The 22079-nt window shown below is 37.7% G+C and overlaps 1 protein-coding gene across 3 annotated transcripts in view; it reads left to right on the forward strand.

Annotated features, from left to right (window-relative positions):
* The window catches only part of wasf1 (WASP family member 1), a 554848-nt gene that overhangs the window by 139511 nt on the left and 393258 nt on the right, over window positions 1-22079 (forward strand). For all 3 annotated transcript variants that reach the window (XM_051925241.1, XM_051925242.1, XM_051925243.1), the window contains exon 2: window positions 7443-7523. The gene's annotated coding sequence lies outside the window, so the exon portion shown is untranslated. The remainder of the gene's footprint in view (window positions 1-7442; window positions 7524-22079) is intronic.

Raw genomic sequence — 22079 nt, forward strand, 5'->3', positions numbered from 1 at the left:
TATTAGGCTTAAAAGACATTTGCCTCCATTTTTAATTTTCAAAACTAAATCTGGCCTCTTTATTAAGAGTTGATATATTACTGGGTTTTCCCCAGTATTATACTTGCATGTAGTAGATCTTGAATTCAACCATTTGGCAAGGCAGGGCATTTAATTCCAGACTAATGCGAGTAAAATGATTTATGTCTGAAACTGCCACTCAAGAATATGTGCTCTGAAATAGTGAGAGATGCTTATGAAGTGTAGAAATCCTCTGCCTTTTTAAATGAGCAAGCCCACTGGTAAATGTAATTGTGAAATAAAAATGATTAATCATGAAAAATTATTACTAATAAGTAAGTACAAATAAAGTAAATAATGCATTCAGCTAATGCCATAAACCGCCATGTTTGATGTTTTGAAAGATGCTGACTGACTGAAACTCTACATAGTAATTTGTACTAAAAAGAGAAGTGGTGTTAATCACATTCTGAAAGCTTACATTGAAACAGATGAGCAGTAAGATATTTCATGTCTTCCTAAAATAAGTTTTTCAGTATGCTATCTTTCTACACCAGGAGTTCTATAAATTAAAATATGGTGTCATCTCGTTTTGCAGTGAAACTCTTCATTTATAAAACCAAGCTTTAAAATAACTTAATATGTAGTTAGGTGAGGATTAAATCATTAATTGCACACTGTTCCTTTGCAAGGATTTAGGTTTACATACCATATGTACTCGAATATAAGCCGAGTTTTTCAGCACCCAAAATGTGCTGAAAAACGTCACCCTTGGCTTATATTCGAGTCAGGTCCCGCTGCCCCCGCCAACCCGACAGAAAGCTGGAGTGTACAGCTTTCTCGGTTCACGAACGTCTCTGAACACGTACAAATCGGGTTACGACCAAAAAGTTCGCCAAACTTTTGCATCTGTTCACAACCACACACTCGGTATACGAACAAGCCAGTTTCCCTTTCGGTTTGTGCGCACTGATGATTTCCACACGTGTTCAGTCTCTCCCTGTGCATTCCCTGTGCAGCGAGCGAGAGAGAGAGAGAGCGTGCGAGAGAGAGACACACGCGCACACACACACACACACACACACGAGAGAGAGAGAGAGAGATCGAGTGAGAGAGATACCATATTGTTTTTGTTCACCCTCTTCTCCACTTAACAAAGCTAGTTTATCGTTTTTCTTTGAAATAAATACGCAAAAACATTTAACCAACTGATGCATCAATTAATGTACGGTAATTTTATTGGTATTTATTTTGATTATTGAAACTTACCAGTAGCTGCTGCGTTTCCCACCCTAGGCTTATACTCGAGTCAATAAGTTTTTCTAGTTTTTGTAGGTAAAATTAGGTACCTCGGCTTATATTCGGGTCAGCTTATACTCGAGTATATACGGTATTTTAAATGGAGGGTGCCTTTCTGGCTTCTCTTCACTTTGGGAATAATGCTCCATAATGCACTGATATTAAAACTGATGTGTTTATTTTTTATTAACGCAAAGGGATGGTCATACAAAGAGAACACAAAATACACAGGAAAACTCATGCAAACCCTATCAATCAGTCTTGAGTTTGCTCTGTTACTAACAGGGGATGGCTCCCCCATTTGCTGCACAAATTACAAAGAAAAACAAGAAACCTGCAGCACCTATCAGTCAGCATTAAGTAACATTTGTCCTGTTACTAACAGGAAATGGCTGCCCCATTTGCCCATAGCCGAATACCACAATAAATTGCTGCCATTTAATCTCCTCTTTTCTTCTCTTTCATTACTCTGGCATCTTTCTTCTCATTATTCTAGACTAAATTCATTCTTTTCTCTGAAGCAACTTTAATCTCTCCCCATCTCCTGGTAGAACTTTCAGCTAATTCCCCAGTTCATTTTCAGGATCTGGGATGGCCCTGCTTATGTTACAGATAAGCAAGTTAATTAGTTTCCTCCATGTGCGCCGGTTTTCTCCCACAGTCTAAAGACATACAAGTTAAGTGAATTGGTGATCCTAAATTGGCCTTAGTGTGTGGTTGGGGTATGTGTGTGTGTGCGTGTGTGTGTGTGTGTGTGTGTTGTGGGTTGTGGGTTTGCCCTACAATGGTCTAGCACCATTTCCAGGGTTTGTTCCTGCCTTGTGTCTTGCTGGGATAGGCTCCAGCATACCTCCGCGAACCCTGTTAAGAACTGGAAAATGACTGCATGACATTTCTCAAGTGCAACAATACTCCTTCAACCCAGAGTCTTCAATAACCAACCCTTCCAGGCCTCACTCAGGTGGGCAGGTATACATTGAGGAAGCACTTGCATCTTCTGAGTAATTTGCCCTCTTGTGTCTGGGAGGACATGTTTGCTTACCCTTCTAGGATGCTGCACTTTGTCTCTTCCTCTCTTATTTTCTGTTTTTTTACCATTTTATGTACAATATCATAGTAAATAATACACTTTTCATTAAGTGTTAATTCAATAAAAATGCAGAAAAGTTCAATCAAAATTCCAGGACAAAAATAAAATATGCATAATAATTTATACAACAATTGTAAAATACTGCTTACAACTTAGATGTGATCCTGATTCACACTTTTAAAAAGTTTTTATTTTTACATTAATTCTTCAGTTATGTACAGTTTCTTGTGAAAACAAAGCTGAATTTTAACACTGTTTATGAAGCACATCTCTTTATTTAGGGCTGCATACTTTGAAATCTCCACAGCACAATGAACCATGCAGTGGAACAGAAACTGACAGCCAGCCAAGTGACTGAAAAGAGGGCATGGATTTGTATGCCTAGGTTTTGGAAATAGGCTTCTATATTCAGTACATCATATAATACAAACTCTGATGGTATGCTTGGTTTGCAGTGCATAACTGGTAAAAAATACTTTTACTTGAAGATGTTTGGCAGGGATAAGGCCCATGAGTCACCAGGTATCAGTAGAGACTATATTGATAGATGTGGTGATGCTTGTTTCAAAATGGACCACCTACCCGATCATGACCTAGTAATGTTGCAGTCATTTGCAAGTCGCTTTGGATAAAACTGTCTGCTGAATGAATAAATGTAAATGTACATTTTTACTTACAATGAGTCGCTATGAGTCCTGAAGCAAAACCCAAACGGCAGCTTCTGTTAAAAATGCTGGTCTGCAAAATCTGTGAATGTAATTTATCATTGTGCATGTACTGGTTCACCATAGTGATTATTTATTTATTTGTTTGTTTGTTTTCTTTCTCAAAATATATTTTTTAAATTCCCAACTACCTTAAAGTGCATAGCATTCAAACATTTCAAATAATTACATTCATTGTACTAAAAAATGATGAAAGGAATTAATGCAGTGAATGCCAGCTCTTGCTTTAAGAGAAATTCTGCAACAAGAATGCAGGGATATGGTTTGAATCGCGTCAAGGGCACATTTAGTACACATGTTAGAAAGTTTGGTAACATGTTAGTTTAGGTACAGCAAAAATGCATTTAATACTCATTGAAAACTATTTTACAAGGACTTAACATACACTTATTTGGGTCTTCATAACACTTTATAAAGCATCTGTGAAGTGTTTATTCATCTCTGCAATGTGATGTACCAAGTAAACCTTACTTTGCATTGGTCTGAGGTGGCTTAACTAAGACACATTTCTCTGGATATTACATATTTAGTATAAGACCTGTGAAGAATTCATATTAATGTGTAATTTGAAAATGTTATGAAGACCAAAAAGAAGCCTTTGTTAAGGTCTTATTATATAAAAACAAATGAATAATAGATGCATAGATCCCTCTCCCACTTGGACAGAGGCAGTGGTGCTGTCAGAATTATGTTTCTAGACTTCTCTAGCGCCTTCAACACAATCCAACCTCTGCTCCTTAGGGACAAGCTGACAGAGATGGGAGTAGATTCATACCTGGTGGCATGGATCGTGGACTATCTTAAGGACAGACCTCAGTATGTGCGTCTTGGGAACTGCACGTCTGACATTGTGGTCAGCAACACAGGAGCGCCACAGGGGACTGTACTATACATCGGACTTCCAACACAACTTGGAGTCCTGCCACGTGCAAAAGTTCGCATACGACACTGCTATCATGGGGTGCATCAGGAGTGGGCAGGAGGAGGAGTATAGGGACCTAATTAAGGACTTTGTTAAATGGTGTGACTCAAACCACCTACACCTTAACACCAGCAAAACCAAGGAGCTGGTGGTGGATTTTAGGAGGCCCAGACCCCTCATGGACCCCGTGATCATCAGAGGTGACTGTGTGCAGATGGTGCAGACCTATAAATTCCTGGGAGTGCACCTAGATGATAAATTAGACTGGACTGCCAATACTGATGCTCTGTGTAAGAAAGGACAGAGCCGGTTATACTTCCTTAGAAGGCTGGCATCCTTCAACATCTGCAATAAGATGTTGCAGATGTTCTATCAGACAGTTGTTGCGAGCGCCCTCTTCTACGCGGTGGTGTGCTGGGGAGGCAGCATTAATTGATATCATTTTACATAATCTAGGCGAAAGGGATGGACCAGCATATTGGCCTGAATGGCCTGTTTTTATTATAATTGTTCTAATGTTCCAATCTGGTAATGTTTTTTTTTCTTAGTCTTCTAGTCTACTTTATATATTGTGGTCAATCCTTTAAGGTAGTATTTTATCCTTTGTTGGATTTTTATAACAGTTTATCTTAAGCAATAAATACATTTCAGTGGGCTGTCCAGTTCTGTTTTATATGCCAAGAAGTGCTCCTTCAGACAGTTTCTTTAAAATAACTAGTGTAAACCCAGCCTGATGCAGAGGAAAGCTATATGTAGTGAATTTGTCTGTGGCAGTGTGATACTTGCAAAGCACCAGAAATTGGCTACCATCATTGAAGGAACATTAGACAGATAGGCCTTTGTCTCGGTCTCTTCCTCTGGTACGCGTTTCGTCCTACTTGCGCTGCTTTACTGTAGCATCCCAGATTGTCTTGTCGATGTATGTTGCTTCTTAGTGTTCACAAACCTGCTCATAAAGAACAAGAGTTTCTCGTAAGTGCTTTGAATTGAGAGGTTTATTGTTTGTTCAAAAATATTGCCTGCTAACTTAATCATGAGGTTAACATGTACTACATGGTTTTTGTACTAGTGATGCATTTCACAATGTTCATTCTTTCAATCCTTAAAAGGTTAGTTGTTTACATTTATTTTGTACAAATTAAAAAAGATACTACTCACTTCTGAAAGTGCTATGTAAATGCAAGTGTTTAGCCATTTGTTTGTTAAAAGGTAGTGACATGTTTTATAGTTATGACAAAGTCATAAAAAGTGCGTTTTCACTTGCACATCCTAAAAGCTTGTGAAAGAGACCTACACGTTTAAATGTTTCTAGGGCAATGAGGGATAATTTTAGTTTGCTTAAATTCTTGTTCTCCATGGTCTTTTACTTATTTGTTTGTCCCTTTATAACATTATTTTAGATAAGGAATAGTCTAATATAACTATTTGCAGCAGGAAACACTAAAGCAAAGGCTATTTTAATCATTTTATAAAATGGAGGGAAAATAACAAAGGTCATTTATTTATTTTCAGATAATGTTTATTAACATGGCCACACAGTGGCACAGTTGACACTATTGCCTCCCCACTCAAAAACACCATTTTTAAATCCTGAGGTGGGCATTGCCTGTGTGGAGAGTGCATATGCTCTTTGTGCCTGTATGGGATTTCTGCAAGGTACTCCGGTTTTCCTCCTACATCTGAAAGGCAAGCATGTTAGATCAATGTTTGGCCAAGTATGTGTTTGTGCTTATCACATTCATGTCCTAAAATGAGCTGGCACTCAATCCAGTATTGGCTCCTGCCTTGCACCCAGTGCTGTCTAGATGCTGCCTGTACCCTGCAATCATAAACCGGAAAAACAGTTTATGAACTTCAAAAATTGATGATCTGGTTTTTGGCATTTTGTATTATTCAGTTACACATTATAAGAAATCTTAAGATAGCTTGTATAAGCCGGTGTGGCTATAATTTTCGAAATGGTTTTCAGAATTCATTATAATGATACAAGTAAGCCCACGATTCACTAGCGAATCGGAAATCCAAGAATGGCAATCAGTTTCTGTTCCATCCGATATTTGGATGGATGACATATCATGGAGGGTGGGTGCGTCTGGGGAAATGTCATTTAATTAAATAAGCATAGCTGTACTAAAGCGGTTTCGTTTTGTGGAGACGTGATTCTGTTGCCTTTGCTAATACCGACTGCTGGCAGAGTGGAGCACAGCAAGTTTAGTTTACAGGTTGTGGTGTTCGTGTGCCAGCCACTGAGTCGGGGAAGCCGCTGGGTTTGAGTCTGTGACCGTTATGTGATCTATATTACTGGCATAGTGGATTAGAGCAAGTGTAGTGAACAGGTTGTGTTGTTTGGGCGTCACCTACTGACTCTGGGAAGCCGCTGCGTTCGACTCTGGGGCGTGCGCCACGGCGCAATATGTGCCTCGGTGGGAAGCCGCTGCGTGATGAAATATCATGGAGGGTATATGCGGTGGTGTGGGCGGTCGCGTCTGGGCGGCTGTGCAACCTGGTGTGCACGCTTCACCTCAGGTTTAGTTCACAGGTCGTAGGCATGGTAAAGTTTCCATTTAATTCAATAACCCTATTTGAACTAAAGCGGTTTCTTTGTGTGGGCGCCTTCGTTCATTAAGTCTAGTTTACAGGTGGTGTTGTTTGGGTGCTTACAGGATGTATTGTTTGGGCGCCACCCACTGACTCTGGGAATCCACCACGTTTTGGGAAGCCGCAGCGTTTGACTCCACAGGTTGTGTTGTTTGGGCGACATCTACTGAATCTGGGAAGCCGCCGCATTTTGGGAAGCTGCTGCATTTGACTCTGGGGCAGGCGCCACGGCGCAGTACGCATGCGCCTCAGTGCATCCGCCGTGCATAAATTAACTGTGGTTTAGTAAGATATATTAAATATTAAAGAAATGTTTTTAGAAATCTTTATCTTTAAAAACAAAGGTATTAAAATGTGATCAGATATTTTTTGTGAAATCTGTTATTTGTTCTCTGTGACTTTTTGACAAATGAAAATGAAGTGGGCTGATCCTGGTACATGGTGACAGGGTGAGAATTCATCTTCAAAGGTGCATTGTTTTCTAGCATTACAAATTCAATGGTAATCTAATAGCTGGTTTTGTTATTTTCAGCATTCATGTCCACTTGGTTCATAAACAAGAAACCATAAATGCTAGGGTGTCAGTATTTTTTCTTGTTTGTTTTTTTTTGTTTGTTTGTTCTTTTAGACTCGCATAATATCTTTGGCAATTTGCAAAATCAGCACAATAAAATATTCTTTTTTGGCCCTATTATTTAATTGTTATCAGCTGCATCCCATTGTAAGTTGTCATTGTTTTATGTGTATATTCTGTTTATATATTTCTTTCCTTTTTAAAAATTGGTAATTGTAAAAATTTTATTTTTAGGGAAACTGGAGTCCGCAGTGTCAGGACTGAAGTCAGTTCTTTTTTTAATATTCTGGAATCAAGAGTGCTTTGTCATTATCGGTGAGTATTTCTAAAAGCTATTTTAGAGCAGAGTCATATATGAGAGGTTTTTGTCAATCAAACAGTTGTACATTCTGTGAAAATTAAAAAAAAAAAATTGTGCATTCTGTGAAAATTAAAAAACCATTACTAAAGGTTTTGTATATCTGTGTTAGCAGTACAGAAAGTTATCGTCCAGTTTGTAGTATCCATCTTATCTAAAAATCCTTCATATTTATATGGCACTGCTTTAACATGCACAAAATGGTCTCTTCAGTAAATCTAATAATAGATGTATATGGTTTTCAGTGTGATGTGAATTTCAAGTAGGGACATTCTTATATTAATTCATTACATGTCACACTTTTTCTAATCAGATACACCTGCCCGTATGCAGCAAGTACACTTTACACTTTTTTTTGGATTATGTGGGTGTTCAGGACACAGTGTGTAATTATTGTTCTACTTTTAATGATAACAGGAATTTTAAAAAGTGCCTACTGGCAATGCATGTTAAATATTTCTTCCAGTAAAATACTTATTTTTATAGTTGGCAGTAAAACATCTTCTCTGACCAGTTTGTAGCTGCTTTTTGATCAATACTGTACCCTAGTTTGAATATAGAGGGAGGCTGACTGGAAAAAGTGAGGTACAGTAGGTCCTCAATGAACAAGTGCTGTAGTGCATACAAGTGCTTACCTGTGTTACTGAAGGTTGAACTGTGTCAGTAAGGATATGGACTTTCAACAACAAGGCTGGTGGTTCATTTCCTAGCTGTAACTCATTATTTGACTCTGAGCAAGACACTTAATCTCCTTGTGTTGCAGTTGTAATAAAAATGTATGTTAACTATTGTATTTAACGTTACTTTGGATAAAGGCATCAGTCACAAATGTAATAGAAATGAAGTGGTATCCTTTTACTCTCAAAGCTGCCAGAGGAGACCTCAGCTGCACTTAACTGTATTCAGAGTAAATTAGGTTAAGAAAATAGATAGATGAATGTATTTCTAAAAACAAACCAAAAATATGTACCCTAAGTTCTTGTCTATAAGCCGGACTCATGTATTAGCCGGAGACCAAAAATCATACGAATTTTTAAAATAAAATCGTATCATAGATAAGCCGGACTCATGGATAAGCCGAACGTACTATAACCTATAACTAATAGAAGGGAGGGAGGTCAGTGGTCTCACTCGCGCCCATTTAATTTCTTTAAGGGGGGAGAGAGTGTGAGATATTGCCGTCTCTCTCACTCCCCGCATGGCGCGGTTGGAGCGGCCGGAGCACGTTCTTTCTGCCCTGGGCATCGCCGAGTCAACACGAGCGCGTAGCGGTCATTTAAATTGTGATTTTATATGTAAGCATATTTAAATATATATCGCGGATTTCTTCGGACAATGGGTCTTTTAATTTCTGGTACATGCTTCCTCAGTTGGTTTGCCCAGTTGATTTCATACAAGGGACGCTATTGGCAGATGGCTGAGAAGCTACCCGGCTTACTGTTCTCTCTCTCTTGCGCTGACTATCTGTGATCCTGACGTATGGGGATTGAGCAGGGGGGCTGTTTGCACACCTAGACGATACGGACGCTCGTCTAAAAATGCTGAAAGATTATCTTCACGTTGCTATCTTTTGTAAAGCTGATTCCTGAAAAGACATGCTGCACAGTGCTTCGCATACTTAAAAGCTCGAAGGGCACGTATTGATTTTTGACTGAAAAACAAACTCTCCCTCTCTCTTTGTCTGCTCCTGACGGAGGGGGTGTGAGCTGCCGCCTTCAACAGCTTTGTGCCGCGGTGCTTCGCATACTTAAAAGCCAAACAGACATATTGATTAGTTTGCTTCACTCCTTTGAAGAGGAAGATATGTTTGCATTCTTTTAATTGTGAGACGGAACTGTCATCTCTGTCTTGTCATGGAGCACAGTTTAAACTTTTGAAAAAGAGACAAATGTTTGTTTGCAGTGTTTGAATAACGTTCCTGTCTCTCTACAACCTCCTGTGTTTCTGCGCAAATCTGTGACCCAAGCATGACAATATAAAAATAACCATATAAACATATGGTTTCTACTTCGCGGATATTCTTATTTCGCGGGTGGCTCTGGAACGCAACCCCCGCGATGGATGTATAAGCCGGACTTATGTATAAGCCGATATTCTATTTTTTCATTTTCACAACTTTTTTCCTTAGATAAGCCGCGGCTTATTGACAAGAATACATTTCTCCTCCTCTCTCTTTCTCTAAATGTATGCATTTTCTTCATTTCTCTTATTTTGAAATGTAGCACAAAAACTAGGTACACTTGATACCAGAGAGCATGGCATTTTCCTTTATAATTTTAATGAAAAAATGTTTTTCTTTTCAGTTTAAATTAACTACTGAATTAAAGCCACATTATAAAAACTGGGGATTTACGTAGATGTGAATGATTTTGGCATATAAGCCTTTAAGACATTAGTCAGTTTTTGCCTCTTTGCAATATTTATATAAATGTGCTCATAGCTGTATAAGGTTTAAAGGAAAATGCCATTTATTATCAGAATTGTAGACTATGAGCTATAAAAATATGCCTGGAGTCATCTGCATATAAAAAAATATCCATGGTTGCCCATTAATAATGTGCACATCTGAAAATATTTGAAGTACAGTTATTAAATGAAAGTAATATCTTCTCAAGAAAAATCATTTTGGGTGATATATTGTTCCTTGATTTTTTTGCCCCATTTATCTGAATTTTTTTAAAAATTTAATTTATTAATTTTATTGTAATCATTCCATACAAATAGATCAAAAAAAAAATTGAAGACAAATCAAACCCCACCCCTGAGAAGGAGAGCTTAGCCAAAGGAGAATTGCTTAGGGCTTTTTAATAAGGCAACAATAAACAAAAGAAAGGAAGAAATATATATATAGGTAAATAAAAAATGGAGAAGGAAAATAAATGCGGTAATAGTTATTTCTTTTATTCTAAAATAATATTGATTAGATCCTGCCAGGTTTTGAAAAAATTCTGTACAGATCCTCTAACTAAGAATTAGATTTTTTCCAATTTCAAATAATATAAAACATCGGTTTCCCACTGACTTATCAGAGGAGAGTTAGGATTCTTCCAATTTAACAAAATAAGTCTACGTGCCAAAAGTGTAGTGAATGCAATCACCGTTTGCTTGTCCTTCTCCACTTCAAGTCTGTCTGGAAGAACCCCGAACACATCTGTTTAATGGGTTAGGAGGGATTGTGACCCCAAGGCTGTCTGAAAGGCACTTAAAAATTTTGGTCCAAAATGATGTTAGTTTGGTGCAGGCCCAGAACATGTGACCCAGTGAGGCAGGAGCTTGGTTGCAGCGTTCACAGGTTGGATCTTGCCCTGGAAACATTTTGGACAGTTTTAAGCGAGACAGATGAGCTCGATATATAATTTTTACTTGAATAATTCTATGCTTTACGCATATGGAACTCGAGTGAATTCTCTGCTTTGCTACCTTCCATTCCTTTTCTGATATATTGATTAAGGGATCTTCTTCCCAATATCCTCTTGGGTCTTTGAAAGGTAGGGACTCTAATAAGATTTTATATAATGCGGAAATGGTGTTTAATTCCTCGAAATTGAGCTGTATTTTTTCCACCATGGTGAAGGGTAGAGGTGAGGAAAATCGGGCAGTTTCTGTTTAACAAAATTTCTAATTTGAAGATAGTGAAAGAAATGTGTAGCAGGGAGGTTGAATTTGGAACGTAATTGTTCAAAAGATGCAAATATGTTGTCTATATAAAGATCTCTGAGCATTTTAATCCCAAAACTTTTCCAGGTATTAAAAACTGGATATGTTTGCGAGGGTTGAAAGAGGTGGTTCTCTTGCAGAGGTGCCACGGATAAAAGATTTTCCATCTTAAAATGCTTTCTAAGTTGGTTCCATATTCTGAGTGAGTAAAGCACAATTGGGTTATTAGTATATTTGCGATAACTTGCATTTATTGGAGCGCAGAGCAGGGAGTATAAAGAAGTACTACAGGATTTTACTTCTATTGTGAACCAAGACTGTGTATGTTCATTTTTTTGTGTCTAGGTTTTTATGGCTTGTATGTTTGCTGCCCATTAATAAAATTGAAAATTAGGTAAAGCCATGCCACCTTCTGCCTGAGGTCTTTGTAGGGTCGCTCTTCAGATACGTGGGTGTTTTGAGTTCCAAATGAATGAGGTTATTGTTGAATCTAATTGCTTAAAAAATGATTTATTGATATATATTGGAATGTTTTGAAATAAAGAAGTTTAGGAAGGATTTTCATCTTAACAATGTTAATTCTTCCGGCTAGAATGAGATGAAGGGTTGACCATCTGTGCAAGTCTTGCTTAATTTTTTCCATACAGACGGCAAAATTTTGTTGATAAAGAGCTTTATGTTTACTTGTGATATTTACCCCTAGGTATTTAAACTGATCTGCTATGGTAAAAGGTAGGGTGTCCAATCTAATATTATATGCGTGTGAATTCACTGGAAAGAGTATACTTTTATTCAGATTAATTCTGTGACCGGATATCTTCTGAAATTCTGTTAGTGCTGTTAGAACTGCAGGCACAGTGTTTTCTGGGTCTGATGTATATAAAATCATATCATCTGCATATAGAGAAATTTTCTGTTCCAGTCCTTCTCAGATAATCCCCTTTATCTGATAAGAATTTCGACAGCGAACCGCCAGTGGTTCAATGGCGATTGCAAACAGCAGTGGTGACAAGGGACATCCTTGTCTGGTACCACATTCTTGCTTAAAGTAGTCTGAGCAAATGTTGTTAATACAAACTGAAGCTTCTGGATTGGTATACAGTAGTTTGATCCATGCACAAATATTCGGGCCAAACCCAAATTTCTCCAATGCAGTGAAAAGGTAGTTCCATTCAATGATATCAAATGCTTTTTCTGCGTCTAATTATAGTAATATCTCTGGGGTGTTTGATTTTGCTGGTGAATATATAACATTAAACAAGCATTGGAGATTGGAAGATAGGTGTCGGCCTTTAATAAATCCAGTTTGATCCTGTGATATTACCGAGGGCATCACTTTCTCCATCCTTCTAGCTAGAATTTTTGAGAGTATCTTAACATCATTATTCAGGAGTGAAATTGGTCTGTATGATGCACATTGTAACAAGTCCTTATTTTGTTTAGGAAAGACAGTGATTAATGCTTGACGAAATGTTTGAGGTAGTATTTGGTTGTCTCTAGCGTCTGTAAATGTTGCCAATAAGAGGGGAGCTAGCTGAGTGGAGAATTTCTTATAAAATTCTACGGGGTAACCATCAGGGCCTGCTGATTTCCCGCTTTGAAGTGACTTTATAGCATCTAGTAATTCTGTTAGCGTCAGAGGTTTATCCAGTTCCTCAGCACTTAAAGCATGTATTTGTGGTGTCTGTAATGTATCCAGAAGTGCATTAGATTGTGTGTTGTCTTCTTTGAACTCAGTAGAATATAAGGATTTATAATAATCTCTAAATGCGTGCATTATATTTTTATGGTCAATGATTTCTTCTCCATTCGTGTTGGTGATTACTGGTATTGCATTGCAAACTTCTTGTTTGTGAATTTGTTGAGCTAAAAGCTTATTAGCTTTTTCTCCGTGTTCATAGTAATGATGTCTTAACTTATAAATAAGTTGTTCAGTTTCTTTAGTTGTTAAGATGTTAAGTTCTGTATGCAGGGCCTGCCTTTTCCTGTGAAGAGCTTCACTTGGACGCTTGGCTTGTTCTTCATCTATTCTAGTAATTTCGCTTCTTAGCTCTGACACTTTCTTGGTTTCTCATTTATTTCTGTGAGAAAGATATGAAATAATCTGTCCTCATAAGAAGGCCTTTAGAGTTTCCCAGAGTGTTCCTGCTGAAACCTCTGGGGGCGTGTTTGTCTCTAGGAAGAAGCTGATTTGTTTGGAGATAAATTTTGTGCAGTTCTTGTCTGCCAATAGAAGAGGGTTAAGACGCCATCTGCGAGGTGAGTGTGAGGGGCTTAATGATTTTAGCTCCAAGACGAGAGGGGCATGGTCGGAGATAACAATTGTGTCGTATTTGCACGATTTAATCGTAGGCAGGAAATTATTATCTATAAAATAATAATCAATTCTTGAGTAGCTATAATGCACTGGTGAGTAGAACGAATATGTTCTTGAGTTTGGGTTAAGAAACCTCCAGGGGTCTGATAAGTTGTGGTCATTTAAAAACTGTGTAATTGTCTTTGCAGTGTTAGATGTCATCCCCCCTGTCACAGGAGTCCTATCTAAGAGTGGATTTAAAACACAATTAAAGTCCCCAGCCATTATAATTTTATGAGTGTTCACATTGGGAATGGATGCAAATAGATTTTGCATGAATTCCTTATCATCGACACTGGGTGCATAAACATTTATCAAAATCATTTTACTGTTAAATAAGTTGCCCATGACCCTCACATGTCTCCCTTCAGGGTTCAATACTACATCTGATGGTACAAATGGAACTGTTCTGTGTATGAGAATTCCCACCCCTCTAATTTTCTTTATAAAGCTAGAATGGAACATTTGGCCAGTCCAGTCTTTTTGTAGTCTGAACTGATCCTTGCTTAGTAAGTGGGTCTCCTGTAAAAATACTATTTTAGCGTTTAAGCCTGTTAGGTGAGAGCATACTTTCTTTCTCTTTAATTCGTGATTCAGGCCTTTAACATTCCAGCTCACAAAGGTAACTGTCCCATCATGGAGACTGAGTTTTTAATGTCATTTTATAGTCTTAACTGGTAGTGAGGCAGTTTAATCTTAATTTCAAAATTCCCCATGAGTTATTGCATTTTAGCCTATTGTTGCATTGATATTTATAGTTTTAAGGATTAGAAGAATAGATTAGATATAGCCTGCTCTCCTTCTCTCCCCCCTTTATCCCCCACCCCCCCATTTTGCCTCCCCACTTGAGGCTTGATCCCACTTCACGATATCCCGGTCCTCTGACATACAAAGAGACAGAGCACGTCCAAAACAAAACAAACCCCACCCCGCAGCAGCGTTAGAGAATTTAACACTAGAATTACCAGAGCCTACGAAAAAACTCGTAAATCCGTCCCACCTTAAATCGCATCTTAAATCCGTTTGCACCTCTCCGCCAGAGTCTTTTGTCATCTAAATGTGCTGATAAACACAAGCTACTAGCAGCCATTCCCAACCCCATCTGACACAGCTGTTTTCACATAAATAAAAGTGCACTTTTATTCAAGACTATAACCGAAGAATAAAGAAAGCAAGTTACAGTTGGTGGTTGATACGACAGCTGGCGTGGTTCAATGCTAAGAACTGCTGATTTCAAGTGACGGTGAGATACGAAGAAGGCAGCTTCGCCAGCGTTTGTGTGTCAGAACCCTTTTGGGGGGGGGGGCGGTAGTATGCATCGTGGTACACTGCAGACCTATAGCGTGTCTTTATGTCAGATGGGGTTGTATGGATTGATTCTGAATGCGACTGCGAGAATGAAAAGTGAATTAAAAAAAAAAAAAAAGCTAACCTTTACCAGTATCATAAGTTACACCGGCTGTTACAGACTGAAATCAAATTTATGATGTTGTTCTAAAATTGTAAGAATAAGAGCAGTTCACTTCTCGAAGTGGAGCCGTGCGGGATCGAACTCGCCACCCTCTGATTCCTAGTCAGGAGCTGATACCATTACGTCACCGTGGCGGTTGTAGTAAGAGTGTCAATGTGGCATGCTAACGCGGCTTTTTTTTTTTTTTGTGCAGTTATATTTTTGAATAAAAGCGCACGTGTTCTCTTATTTGTACCTTTTGTGAAAGTGTTTCTTTGATATATGGACTTCAGGCTTCATACGTTATATAGTTTATGCTTACATTTTGTCATTTACTATTAGAATATGAAAAACGTTTCTGTTTTAAAAATGTGTTTGCACAGACTACTATAGAAACGGAACACACATGAAATACGTGTATTCCAAATAACGCTATATTATTTCCACTCTAAAACTCCACTTCAATCCCAGATACTGTAATCAAATCAAGGCAAGGCATGAGCTAGGAGAAGTTCGTTCTAAGTCGGTGGGGGGATGGAATAGCTGGCTGCTAGTAGCTTGTGTTTATCAGCACATTTAGATGACAAAAGACTGGCGGAGAGGTGCAAACGGATTTAAGACGTGATTTAAGGTGGGACGGATTTACGAGTTTTTTCGTAGGCTCTGGTAATTCTAGTGTTAAACAAAGAGATATATATTGCAGCTGAATTCTAAATACTATCTGCCGAAAATATAATCATTAACAGTCTTTAATCTTAAAATAATCTTCAGTAATTTTAAGATATTAAGATAATAAAAGAAAGAACCCTGGGAATGATCTTAAAAAGTAGTCTAGGATAAACATAGTAAATCCTAATGTAATAGTATAATGTAATAGGAGAAATAGTAGAAATAGCAATAAACCAAGAGTATGATGTTAAACAGTCTACTTTAAGGTAGTAAAAAAAAAAACCCAACCCTACTTTAATTACTTCCACACTTACGTCTATAACTGTAATTAAGACATAAACATATAATGTCCAAGTAAAGAAAAGGATGTATAATTATAATACCAGTCTCTTTAAAAGTGGATCCAACAGCAGATGATAGGACCTTCCCATGTCTTGACAGAATACAGCTCCTTATTAACTTTCAAAAAAGTGTCGAAAACAGCTTCTTTAGTTCCTTTTCAGCTTCCTCCTTGCTTGGAAATACATAATATTGGTCTTGAACTTCCACTTTCAGTTTGGCGGGATACAAGAGGCTGTATTTGATATCGGCTTTCTGTAGCAACTTTTTAATGTTAAAGTAGGCTGCGCGTTTTGCAGCTGTTAATGGTGAGAAGTCGGGGAAAATACGAATAAGATTATTTTCAAATATAATCTCTTGCTTGTGTCCGAGAAGTGCCATCACACCAAGCTTACATCATAATCGCTCGAAGCGGACAATAAAAGACCTAGGTTTAAAGGTGCTTGATCTGTATGTGCGATAAGCAGCTGCTATCTCAATATCGAGTTTAAAATCATCTCCAATTATTTTAGAGAGTAATTCTACTGCAAATTTCACTGGGTTTGAGCTTTCTCGTTTCTCAGGTATACCCTCAATTCTTATATTGTTTCTTCTGCACCCATCTTCCAGGGCCGCAAGTCTGTCTCTGAGTTTTTTGCATTCGGAATTCACAGCTGTAGCTTTTTCATTGGCGTTAGACGCCAATTGTTCCGCTGTTTCAACTCGAGCCGTGAATGCCTGCTTAACGTCATCCAGCTGATCTGTAACATCATTAATCTGGTCGGCAAGCATTTTCAGTTTGGATCTATTTTCTTCGGTGTGTTCCTCTAATTTCTCCAACATGCCTTTAAAGTTCACATCAAAACATTGAAATAGACGCATTTCCCGGTTTTTGTTATCCTTCTTAAGCTCAATGTTAGACGACTTAAGCTCATTCTTAAGCTCATTCTTGTTATCCTTCTTAAGCTCATTTATGGCCAGAGCCATGGCAGAGGCCAGTGTAGTGATCATCTATCTGAAATTTTAATAGAGCAGTAAACTAAACTTTGTAATAATAGAAACTGAAATTAAGGCTTTTTTCATTAAACACATTTTACTTATGGAAAATGCATTTATCTTGAGGAATTCATCCATTTTTCAGAACAATCCATTCTTCATCAAACCTGCTCAATCTACGTCAGGGTCACAGAGGACTATTGCCTTTCCTGGGGAATATAACAGACTAGCAAAATACCCGCGCTTTGCAGCGGAGAAGTAGTGTGTTAAAGAGGTTATGTAAACATATATATACATAAACATATATACTTATATATACATATCTACATATACACATATCTACATATATACATATATATATACATATACACATCCACATATATATACATATATCAACATATATATACACATACATATACACACATACATACACACATACATATATATATATATATATATATGTATATATATATATATATATATATGTATATATATATATATATGTATATATATGTATATATATATATATATATGTATATATATATGTATATATATATATATATATATATATATATATATATATATATATATATATGTATATATATATATATATATACACATACATACACACACACATATATATATATATATATATATACACACATACAGACACATATATATACATATACATATTTACATATCTACATATACATATTTACATATCTATCTATCTATCTATCTATATATATATATATATATATATATATCAGTGGTGTGAAAAACTATTTGCCCCCTTCCTGATTTCTTATTCTTTTGCATGTTTGTCACACAAAATGTTTCTGATCATCAAACACATTTAACCATTAGTCAAATATAACACAAGTAAACACAAAATGCAGTTTTTAAATGATGGTTTTTATTATTTAGGGAGAAAAAAAATCCAAACCTACATGGCCCTGTGTGAAAAAGTAATTGCCCCCTTGTTAAAAAATAACCTAACTGTAGTGTATCACACCTGAGTTCAATTTCCGTAGCCACCCCCAGGCCTGATTACTGCCACACCTGTTTCAATCAAGAAATCACTTAAATAGGAGCTGCCTGACACACAGAAGTAGACCAAAAGCACCTCAAAAGCTAGACATCATGCCAAGATCCAAAGAAATTCAGGAACAAATGAGAACAGAAATAATTGAAATCTATCAGTCTGGCAAAGGTTATAAAGCCATTTCTAAAGCTTTGGGACTCCAGCGAACCACAGTGAGAGCCATTATCCACAAATGGCAAAAACATGGAACAGTGGTGAACTTTCCCAGGAGTGGCCGGCCGACCAAAATTACCCCAAGAGCGCAGAGACGACTCATCCGAAAGGTCACAAAAGACCCCAGGACAACGTCTAAAGAACTGCAGGCCTCACTTGCCTCAATTAAGGTCAGTGTTCACGACTCCACCATAAGAAAGAGACTGGGCAAAAACGGCCTGCATGGCAGATTTCCAAGACGCAAACCACTGTTAAGCAAAAAAGAACATTAGGGCTCGTCTCAATTTTGCTAAGAAACATCTCAATGATTGCCAAGACTTTTGGGAAAATACCTTGTGGACTGATGAGACAAAAGTTGAACTTTTTGGAAGGCAAATGTCCCGTTACATCTGGCATAAAAGGAACACAGCATTTCAGAAAAAGAACATCATACCAACAGTAAAATATAGTGGTGGTAGTGTGATGGTCTGGGGTTGTTTTGCTGCTTCAGGACCTGGAAGGCTTGCTGTGATAGATGGAACCATGAATTCTACTGTCTACCAAAAAATCCTGAAGGAGAATGTCCGGCCATCTGTTCGTCAACTCAAGCTGAAGCGATCTTGGGTGCTGCAACAGGACAATGACCCAAAACACACCAGCAAATCCACCTCTGAATGGCTGAAGAAAAACAAAATGAAGACTTTGGAGTGGCCTAGTCAAAGTCCTGACCTGAATCCAATTGAGATGCTATGGTATGACCTTAAAAAGGCGGTTCATGCTAGAAAACCCTCAAATAAAGCTGAATTACAACAATTTTGCAAAGATGAGTGGGCCAAAATTCCTCCAGAGCGCTGTAAAAGACTCATTGCAAGTTATCGCAAACGCTTGATTGCAGTTATTGCTGCTAAGGGTGGCCCAACCAGTTATTAGGTTCAGGGGGCAATTACTTTTTCACACAGGGCCATGTAGGTTTGGATTTTTTTTTCTCCCTAAATAATAAAAACCACCATTTACAAACTGCATTTTGTGTTTACTTGTGTTATATTTGACTAATGGTTAAATGTGTTTGATGATCAGAAACATTTTGTGTGACAAACATGCAAAAGAATAAGAAATCAGGAAGGGGGCAAATAGTTTTTCACACCACTGTATATACACATACATATACACACACACATATACATATATACATATACACCTACATACATACACATACATACATATATATATATATATACACACATACATACATACATACACACATATATATATACATATATATATATATATATATATATATATATATATATATATATATATATATACATATATCTACATATATACATATCTACATATATACACATATATATATACATATCTACATATATCTAGACATACATACATAGACATATATATATATCTATATCTATATCTATATATATATATATATATATATATATATGGTTGAAATAGTTTACTGTCAAACAAATGCAAAGAGTACGTGACACGTGTTTCGCCCTCATTCTGGGCTCATCAGGCATACACACTCCACTGCACTCCCTCTCGGGAATCGAACTAAACTATTTCAACCATTCTATGATCTGCTCCTCACAAACTGAGGGCACCGTGGCGGATGTTAGCAGATTGCTGGCCAACAACAAGCGTTACCTGGTAGGTAACCACCCATACAATCAGATTGTGACACAGACTACGAATGCCGTGAATATATATATATCTATATATATATATATCTATATATATATATATATATATATATATATATATCAAAATACCCGCGCTTCACAGCGGCGAAGTACTGCTTTAAAATTTTTATTTAGAAGAAAAGTATACCTTTTTAAACTGAGGGAAAATGAATCAATAATTATTTGTTAAGGATCTCTTTGTATACCACGTTGTCAGTTCGCCCCTCCGGTTGTAATATGACCAAGCTGTGTGATGAGCTTACTCTTGAGCATGCAACGTATAGTTGGCCATGTGAAAAGCAGTCCTGCCTGAAATCAATGCCAACCTTTTGTAGGGTCTGTCCCTGAGACTTATTAATTGTCATTGCGAAGCAGAGCCTTAGTGGAAATTGTAGGCGTTTGAATTGAAAAGGGAGATCAGAGGGTATAACGGGGATGCGAGGAATAAAAACTCTCTCCCCTGAGCCACCGCCAGTAAAAATAGTTGCCTCAATGAGGTTCTTTTGCAGACACGTGACCTGAAGTCTTGTGCCGTCACAAAGTTTCAGTGGCTGTACGCAAATCCACAATCGGTTTCATATTGTTTTCGTACCGAATCAATTGTGTAATGTGTTTTTTGAACAGGTTTGATTCATCGAAGTGATCACTCCTGCTGCGTTCAGTCACTTCACGTGAGCCGCTCTCTTGTGTGATGTTGCGATGTCCACAGGATTATTTAATGTTAGCTAAGACCCGGCAGTTAAAAGTTTCTCGCTACAGCAATTTTAACTCTGTTACAAAGTGGTCCAAACTGTCGTTTATACCTCGTGTCTTCTCATTAAACTTGTATCTCGCGAATATGGCTTTGCAAACGGCAGCGGGTCAGTTCATGTGCTTACGTGGGAGGCGTGATGACGCGATATATTTTGATATATATCAAAATACCCACGCTTCGCAGCGGCGAAGTACTGCTTTAAAATTTTTATTAAGAAGAAACGGAAACCTTTTTAAACTGAGGGAAAATGAATCAATAATTATTTGTTAAGGATCTCTTTGTATACCACGTTGTCAGTTTGCCGCTCCGGTTGTAATATGACCAAGCTGTGTGCTGAGCTTACTGTTGAGCATGAAATCTAATGTGGTTTGTGCCCTTCAGAATGAAAACAGTTTGCATTTACCTTTTTAATAAAAGGCGAGCTTTTAAGCCTGGGAAATCACCCCGTAAATGCACACGTTTAATTGCACGTGTTAATATGTATGCTTACACAGTATTAAAAGACACTCAACAATTAACGTCATTTACCTTCGTTCCCGCGTTTGACTCGTGCTGTAAATCTCTTCCTTGTTTTCAGTTCACGTGATTACGTAGGAGGCGTGATGACGCGATACGTGACTCCGCCTCCTCCATTAGAGTATATGGACAAAAAACAGGTTCCAGTTATGACCATTACGCGTAGAATTTCGAAATGAAACCTGCCTAACTTTTGTAAGTAAGCTGTAAGGAATGAGCCTGCCAAATTTCAGCCTTCTACCTACACAGGAAGTTGGAGAATTAGTGATGAGTGAGTGAGTGAGTCAGTCAGTCAGTCAGTGAGGGCTTTGCCTTTTATTAGTATAGATAAGGAAGCAACCAGCCCTGGGCAGGATGTCGGTTCATCACAGGGCACATTCACTCATACTGGGCCTGTTTAGTGCTGCCAGAATAGGACTTTGAGATGAGAGAGGATAGCCATAACATCTAGAAAGTAAGTTGAAAAAGGGAGCAAGTGCAAAATACCCAGTTACCACACTAAGATTTCAACCCAGAGCTCCAGCACTAATTCCTCTGTAGCCATGCATTTTTTTTTTGTTTGTTAAGAAATGCTTAACTTTCTCTTTCTTTCTTTGAAAAAAATAAAATGAATATTAAAGAGAAATATCTTGTGGATGTTGCAGAATGTGTCACTTTTGTTGTATGAAGCATTAGAAGTTAACAACACTGTAAAACCAACCTCACAACCAGAAGTGTTCTCAGTCTACGACTTGAAGGCCACTCCATAGCAATGAGTCTTGAGTCAGGACACGAATTTGAAGTAAGAGCTTGTTCTTAGGGAAGAATGGAAGCCAGAGAATTAGAGTGATAAATAGAAAAATGCAGGAGGTAGTGCT

This window comes from Erpetoichthys calabaricus, chromosome 3 (assembly GCF_900747795.2).
Source record: "Erpetoichthys calabaricus chromosome 3, fErpCal1.3, whole genome shotgun sequence".
NCBI classification, from domain to species: domain Eukaryota; kingdom Metazoa; phylum Chordata; class Cladistia; order Polypteriformes; family Polypteridae; genus Erpetoichthys; species Erpetoichthys calabaricus.